We start from the raw sequence: 9,106 nt of genomic DNA on the forward strand, positions 1-9,106 counted from the left end.
AAATCGTGCCTACAATTCATTTCTTGGTGCAGCAGAACTGTCAACTCTCAGCTTAGCTACGATGGAGGAAAAATCCTTTGGTGATGTGAGGGTCACTGAATTACAGCCTTATTACAATGAAATCCAATGTCTAAAAATTGCTCCTGTTTTGGACTTGTTCCACAGTAAGAGCCAAGATTTTAAGCTCTACTAAAAACAAAACAAACAAACAAACAGAAAGACTCTATGTTCATTTAAAAAATAGTAGTGATGTATTATTTTAAAATATACAGTTAATATATTTGGAGTTATTTCAAATTTATATTGAGACAAATGTATGTATTTTCAGTATTGCTGTAGACAAGCATCTACATAACACTGTTCAATTGTTGTTTTATATCAATTTTCATAATACTCAGTTTTATTTTTATAATATTGCATAAATTTTAAAGAATATGACAAACAAAAGGTATTACAGGTATTGAAGGGGGATATCTGGGAGGAGTTGGGGTACCAAAAGAAAATAAGAATGTGATGTAACTCTATTTACTTAAAATGTTTTTAAATATTAACAAATTCAGATAAATTGAAATCATGTATCTTTTCTCATAATAATGCAAAAAAGCATTGTGGAATAAATCACAAAGCCTTCAATACTATAAAAAAAATAAAAAATAAAAAAAAAAGAAGTTAGTGTTTCCCTCAACATTTAACCCACAGTCCCCTCTGGGTCCTAACGGTCCTCCTGAGCCTCCTCTGCTTGTGCCGCAGCCATGCTTGGCTTCTTATGACTCCAAAAGCTGCCCATGTCCCCTGGCCTAGGGTCCCACCTCACAGAGTCCTTGTGTTTGCTGCCTGGTCTCTCCCTCTTCTGCCTCTTCTTGCATCTTTTTTTTTTTTTTAAGATTTATTTATTTCATGTATGTGAGTACACTGTAGCTGTCTTCAGACACACCAGAAGAGGGCATTGGATCCTATGATAGATGGTTGTGAGCCACCATGTGGTTGCTGGGAATTGAACTCAGGACCTTTGGAAGAGCAGTCAGTTCTCTTAACCTCTGAGTTATCTTTCTAGCCCTCTTTTTTCATTTTTAAAGGATGTGGAGGGTCATTGCATTAGCCCTGCCAGGAAAGTCAGCTGATTCACATTGGCCATTTTATTTACAACTCTAACTTCTCTTTGCCATGGAGCAGTTCCAGGAACCTGTGCATGATCATGCCAAGGGCATCTACTCCAAGAGTACAGGCAAATTCACAAAGACAAGTCTTTCTTCATTTTCTTCTTCTTTTTAAAAATTTTTGAAATTATTTATTTGTGTGTATGTGTTTATGTGTCTCCTCTTGTGTGTGTCTGTGTGTGTCTGTATGTCTCTGTGTGTATGTGTCTATGATATATGTCTGTCTGTCTGTGAGTCTACGTGTGTCTCTGTCTGTGTGTCTTTTTGTGTGGATCTGTGCTGTGTGTCCTGCGTCTTGCCCACAGGGTTGCTGAACCCATTACTACTTCAGGCTCTGTATCTGGAGTAATCACCCCTGATAAATGTCTTTCTGTGCTCTGAACCCCTATTCACCAAGTTGCCCGCTGGTTACAAATCTGCTTCCCAGGTACCTGGGTGGCAGGAAACAGCATCTTGGATAGTAGCCCAGATTGCCCCAGGGTTGTTATGGAAGTCCAAGGACGAGATACTTTCAGCAGTAAGAAGGCCAAGGGGCTCATGGGAAGGACGAAGTCTTACAGCGAAGCTTGGTCCTGTCCCACTATAGTAGACAGATACAAACATCAGTCAGCAGATTGCTCAGCCCCCATACTGAGGTGATCACTACTCTGATGATGTAGAAAGGGGCTGAAGGAGTGGGCAACATGGACAGAGTGTAAGAAACAGTTGAGTTCTCTCCAGACCCTTTGTTCATCTCTGACTGAGTATACACACAGTAGGACCCAGAGATGATGTGTGTACTGGCTGACTTTGTGTGTCAACTTGGCACAAGCTGGAGTTATCACAGAGAGAAGAGCCTCCCTTGAGGAAATGCCTCCACGAGATCCAGCTGTAAGGCATTTTCTCAATTAGTGATCAAGGGTGGAAGGGCCCATGGTGGGTGGTGCCATCCCTGGGCTGGTACTCCTGGGTTCTATAAGAGAGCAAGCTGAGCCAGCCATGGGCTGCAAGTCAGTAAGTAACATCCTCCATGGCCTCTGCATCAGCTCCTGCCTCCAAATTCCTGCCCTGTGTGAGTTCCTGTCCTGACTTCCTTTGGTGATGAACAGCAGTGGGGAAGTGTAAGCTGAATAAACCCTTTCCTCCCCACCTTGCTTCTTGGTCACGACGTTCGTGCAGGAATAGAAACCCTGACTAAGACATGTAATGAGCACACCCAGTGGACCAAGTAAAAGGTGTAGGTGGGATATTTCCTATCAGCTGGTATGGGTGAGCTGAGAAGAATCATCCATGGTAACACATGGATGGATTTCAGGCCTCCAGAGCATCAAGAGCACAATAAAGAAGCCCTTGTTACAGGGTGTGCTCAGCCTTGAAACCCCTGTAATGGGGTGTGCTCAGCTTTGCGTCCTTGAAATCCCAACTTGGAAAGACTCTGACAAGTGGCTGATTATTGACCCATCTGACTGTAAGTCTGCAGGAAGCTCAGACTTCAGGGCTGACCGAACCCATTGGGGTCTCCCACTTTATTTCCCATGAGTCCCTAGACACCGCCTTTCTATGAGATGGATACAATGTTCTAGGTTTCACCTCTAGACATAATAGCATCCAAAGACTGAGAGACATTTTCTTGTGTATTTTTTTTTCAGATTACCCTCTAGTTCAGCAACCCTCTGCTCTTGGCCAGTCTTTAATAGCTTCTGGCTGTGCTGTGTGAGGTGACACAGTGACCACAGAAGTTACAGAGATGTCAGGGAAAGCACTGGACTTACTTCCAGGGTGTTCGACAAATGTTATAACAAGGACTGAGGATGTAGCCAAGTTAGTAGGTGCTTGGCTAGTATGCTGGGAGGCAGGCCTGGGTTTAATTGGCAAGACTCCACCAGACATGGCTGTAATCCTAGCACATAGGAGGATCTGAAGCTCATGGGCACCCTTTGGCTTTGGAGAGAGTTTGAGAGCAGCCTCTTCTCATGGGAATCCATGCCAACGTTACAAAGACTGGATTTTACCTGCATTCATTTATTTCATCTTTGTAGTTTCTTTCCCATGACCACTTAGGATCCCATAAAATACCTCAAGCAATCATGAACGGTTGACAGCTCATATCCTTTCCTTGGACGAGTCTACAATGGTCATTTTACAACACTTGAAGAGCACCTGCTGTCACCACAATATAAATAACTATGTAATGGTCTAAGGGCTCATCTCAGACAGTGGTCAGAGCAGGTGACCACCAAGGAACACAGCGGTTGGGGAACAACATAGGAGAAGATCATATCAGCAAAGTCTAGAACTCTGCTCAGATGGCTCACCACCTCCAGAGACGAGACCCTCAGGTAACACAGAAACCAAAATTATCTCAGATGGTCAAAAGAGAAAAAAAATCCCTTAATTTCATTTCTTGTTGCTGTGATAAAACACTGGTGTATTTGGAGGAAGGCTTACTTTAATTCACAGTTAAAGGTCCACTCCATCCTGGCAGGAAAGTCGAGGCAGCAGGATGTCAAAGCAACTGGTAATACATATCCAAAACAGGAAATAGGTGAATTAGGCCTTGAAAGCCAGGATCCAGGCCTGAGAATGGTGCCACCCATGCTGGGCATTCATTCTCAACTCAACTAATTTAATCAAGTTAACCCCCTGCTCCACCACAGGCATGCCTAGCGGCCCATCTCCTGGGTGACTTCAGCTTGTCAAGTTAACAATGAACATAACCATCTCAAGTCCTTCCAAGGGTTGAGCAATATTAAGTTAGCCAGTTTGCCTCTTCACCAGGAACATATCCACATACTTGCAAATCTTACTAAGCTACTTACAAATCTTACTTGCCACTAAGCTACGAAGCTATTTTTCTTAGCAGTTTCCTAGTGCTGAAATTAACCACATGATTGCTCATGTCCCTCAAGGATAGCTTGATTTGTTACAAATCTCTTTCCTGCTTCACCAGGTGGGCACTCACCTGGTTTCCATCTGTCCCTTTGTTTCCCCATCTGTGAGTCTTCCACACCCCAGATAAAACCAGCTGCTTAATTGCAGCTCAATCTGCCACTCTTGGTTTATAGCATTCTTTACCTGTAGATGGGACCTCTCTCCCCACCCCTGCCCACGGATAGGGCATCTCTCCCAACCCCACTGTGAATGAGGTGTCTCTCCCCACCCTAGTCCATGGTTGGGATGTCTCTCCCCGTCCCTGCCTGTGGATGGGGCATCTCTCCCCACCCCCATGTCCTTTTCTCTTTCAGCTCTTTTCCACTTAGTTGTGTAGCCATGAGATTATCCCACAGTATCATCCAGCACAGGTCCTTGTTCCTTCCCCAGTTTCCTGGTGATGGACCTCTGTATCCCTGCCCACTGGTGAGAAAATACTTTTGACTAGTCTTGTGCACATATCTCCTTTTTATTTTTGTAATAATATTTAGGACAGATTCCAACAACGAGTTCTGTTGGGTTAAATGGCAACCGATTATACGGCTTTCCTAATATAGTTCGCTTTGCAGTTCTTGTACCTGTCTCTCTTACCTTTTGGCACAGGTCTCTCTCAGGAGAGATTTTCATTGACAAGTAAAGACAGTTCTCATTACCGGCTTTTTACAATGTGTCCTGAGTGTTCATTAGTGCATGCAAACAAACCAATTGGGTTACCAAGTTACCTCACAGGAACTCTATAATGCCATATTTCTATCATTCACAGTTGGCTATTTCAATTTCATCAAGACTTTGCACATAGTGGGTTGAGGAGGTAATCCAGGTGTTGAATGCTTGCCACGAAAGCACACAGCCCTGAGTTTGCCCCATAGAGACCTTGTTTAAAAGCCAGGTATGACTTAGGATCTCAGCAGTGGGAGGGTAAAGAGAAAAAGAGCCTTATAGTCCTGGCTACAGCCAGTCTAACTGAATCAGGGAGTCCCAGACCACTAACAGAGCCTGTCTTAAAATCAAAATGGAACAAACAAACCAACAAAGGCAGATAGCATCCTAAGGAATGTTCCTGGAGGTTAATATCTAGCTTCCACATATGCACATACTTACAAGCACGTCTATACATGTGTACAGGTAATGTAGGTGATGCTTCGAGGAACCAGGCAATGAGCTGTCCATTCCATTTTCAATTTTTGGAGCCTAGAAACCTTTGTTCTAAGTGCTTTTTAAAGCCCTGGAATAAATAGAACAACCTTTTCCAATCTGGTCACCTCCAAATCACAGCATTAAAGATGTGTATACACATTAAACAGGCATGCTCACAAACCTACTGCACACTCTAAAGTTATTCCAGACAAACAGATTCATGTTGTCTTCCAGAAGGAATCCTAGTACGAATGTGCCTTCCAATGACCTTGTGCATCCTTCAAATCCTTTGAAAAAAGAAGAGTCCTTCTTGCATGGGCTGTCCAGTTTCTTCCACATGAATTCTTTTCTCTGGTCCTGCTGGGACTTTGACTCCTACAGAGAGATCCAACATAGGTCCAATCCTTGGAAACATAGGAAGGCTTTGGAGTCTAGGTCCCTGGGCACAGAGGCATGCCAAGTACCTGGTACAGCTGAGCACATCATGAATTCCAAAGGCCGGCCCTCCAAATATGAGATCTTGGCCCCATAATCTAGGGCTTTGATAACATGTTAAGGCTTCAAATTCCTGGAGGCTAATCGCTTGCCAAAAGCTCATTAACAGGTGAATGCATTCTGCAAGGGGGGCTCACACACCTCAGATATGTGATCCACCTTCCCAACCAGCAGCCCAGCACTTTAAAAGGCTGCAGAGGGGATGGAGGCTGGAGGGAAGAAAACTGGCACTTTGACCTCCCAGAGCCTGTGGGTCCTAGTACAGGATCAGGTGACTCATTCAAAACCTTCCCAGGGGAATAAATACATTTAGCAGGTAAGCCAGAACAAAACAAAGTTTACTAAAACCAGACTGAGGGAGCTGGCCCTGATGAGTTTAAAAGGAGATTGAGCCTTATTAAAGACAGAGGAGGCACACCTGCTTGGTATGTGCCATAGGAAGTCCGCAGAATGTACTTGACATTTACAGGAAGTGTACAAACTAGTCAGTGTAGCATCTGAATAAAGGTTCGTGAAGAAGAAAGGTCATTAGAAAAATCTAAGATCTATATAGGATCAGGATGGAATAGAAATTTGGAGACTAGACTTGCTTATCTCATTTTAAAATATTATTATTTTTGAGTTGGTGATATTGGAACAAATTCAAAAGTGGAGCCATGCTAAGAAGGTATTCACAATGGTGGCTCATGCCCACACTTCCACCTCCCCTTGGTTTTCCAGGGTTTCTTTGGGGGAAGTGTGAAAAGCTCCTTGCTGTGGTGTCCCTGTGGTGAGCAGAAGAAAAGATGGACAGAGTTTAGACTTGGTCAGAATCCCACGTGTCCAATGCATGCTCCTTTCCACCTGGGCCACCCTCACCACAAAGAGGCAGGCCTGCTCCAGAACACATAGGTGGATGCTGGGAGTTAAAACAAGTGCACATTTGAAAAGCCATAGACATTTCCCTGAGGAACCAGGCGAAGAGCTAGCTGTTCATTCTGTTTTCCATTTTTTGCAGGCTAGAAACCTTTGGTCTAAGTATTTTTAAAGCCCTGGAATAAACATAACAAGCTTTTCCAGTCTAGTTGCCTCCAAATCATAGCATTTGAGATGCTTCCCTCCACCAGGTGGGAGGGTGGGGTGTCTGTTGAGGATTGATCTCATGCTAGGTAAGCACACTCTATACCACTGGGCTGTACCCCAATAACTTTTGACCGAGTGTCTCTGTTATTAATGGAAAAAGAAATCAAGCATATAGTCTCAATATCCCAATTTATTATAAATATGTTAGCAAATTTCTCTACAAATTTACACACAGATCTATTTTATTCATGTTTGGCCATTAGTAAAAATATTATTAGACTTGAATATCATTTGTGCTGTAGAATTACACAAAAGATAAACAGCAAGAGTGAGATTGGCACCCAAGATGTCTCAGTGTGTTCTCAGAAGGCTGATCCTGGGGCCTGGGACCCCATTCCTTCAGAGACCACTGCTCTACATCCCCTATTCCTGAAAGCAAAGTTCTATGTTGGACTGAAACTTTATCTTCTCAGGTAGTCCTTGACGGAATGTTCTAGATTGTTAAGGGAGGCAGGAGGCAGGAGGCAGGAGGCAGGAGGCAGGAGGCAGGAGGCAGGAGGCAGGAGGCAGGAGGCAGGAGGCAGGAGGGGCAGATGCTAACTGGGTATCTTCGATGAGCCAGACACACTTTCAGCTCTTCATTCCTGGACACAGAAGTCCTCTAACATCATCCCAGGCACCGGAGTATCTGAGGTGGGTGGTCTGTTATGAAGCACTTCTTGCTGTAAATGGGTGTGACTCCTATTGCTGACGTGTTCTGGGAAGTTGGGAGACTAGGAATACATTTGAAGGCTAGTGGAGCAACATTTTGTTTGTTTTATTGTGTAGCATTTGGAAGGATTTATTTATGGATTATTTTAAGTTATGTGTATCTATGTGGGTCTGTTTGTGGGTATGTGTCCATGTGTCAGATGGAGTCTAGAAGATGGTGTCAGATTCCCTGGACCTGGAAGTACAGAGAGCTGTGAATCACTTGACAGAGCGTGGATCACCTGACATACATGCTGGGCATGGAACTCAGGCCTTCTGCAAGAGCCCTGGGCTCTCTTGATGGCTGAGCCATCTCTCCAGCCTTTCTCCAGCCTTTCTTCAAGGACTGTTTGACTCATTTTATTTTTAAGAGAATAGATGTCCATGTTGATTCTTTGTCCCACAGGAAATCATAATTACTTACATGTCACTCCCAGCAGGAGGCTCTGCTGCTAACACATAATCCCTTGCAGCAGGAGGCTCTGCTGCTAACACGTTACTCCCTCGGGGTCTCTGCGGAGTGTGGTGTATCTCAGTGTGGGCACTTCCGGTATTTGAGAATGGGGCTGCTTTCTACATTACAGAATGTCAAGCAGCACCCCAAGTCCTACCACTTGATACTGATGGCTGTATTTCCCCAAGATGTAACAATCCCAAATGCATCCAGCCATCGGCTAACTGCCCCTGGTTGAGAACTACGGGTGTGCCCACGACTGAGTGGGCACTTTTCAGGTACCACCTTCCCCTCGTCTTTTGCTATCAAAGCCAGGTCAGCCGTATGGTCTAGATCCCCAGTTTGGATTCCTAAGCAGCTTTTCAGAGAGTGTGGTCACCATCATTGCCCTGGAACCTACTGTCTTCTCATCCATTCCCTTAAAGACCCATACATTGCAGAAGTGTGAATGCCTTAATGTTGCTTGGATAAAGTCCAGACCTTTGGAGTGTGCCCGTGGCCCTCAGCTCCTGCCCATAGTTCTGTGACTCCTCACCCCTCCCAGGAGTCCCTGGGCTTTCCGCTATTGCTCCAGACCTTTGGAGTGTGCCCGTGGCCCTCAGCTCCTGCCCATAGTTCTGTGAGTCCTCACCCCTCCCAGGAGTCCCTGGGCTTTCCGCTCCTACTAAGCTGAGATGATGCAGATTTTTGCCTGGCAAGGAGTTTTTTCCAAGTAAGTTTTTCTTTCTACCTAGACTGAATGCTGTTTTCTATCTTTTTTTGGTTTTTGTTTTTGTTTTGCTTTTTTGTTTGGGGGGGTCAATTAAACGTCTCTTCCTCTTTAATGTATACCTTGGATCTGATTAAGCTTGTCTCCAAATTATTCAGTTCCAGGTCACAATTGGGTCCCTGCCCTAAATAGAGTAGCCGTTTAATCACTTCATATTGTCACTACTCATTTAATACCTGAAGTCTCTCAGGAATATGTGCTCATGAAGATCTATACGGCCTTGTCCTCCCCCGCCCCCGCGCCCCCGTCCCCAGTCCCAGTGTAGTGACAAGTACCCAGCAGGTCTCTGTGCAGATCTCCTGAGTGTGTGTGCATACATACCCGTCAGTGCCAGAACCGAGCACGTGGTGTCCAAAGGCGAGGTTGGATTAG

This window comes from Mastomys coucha, unplaced genomic scaffold (genome assembly GCF_008632895.1).
Source record: "Mastomys coucha isolate ucsf_1 unplaced genomic scaffold, UCSF_Mcou_1 pScaffold12, whole genome shotgun sequence".
In the NCBI taxonomy this organism is placed as follows: domain Eukaryota; kingdom Metazoa; phylum Chordata; class Mammalia; order Rodentia; family Muridae; genus Mastomys; species Mastomys coucha.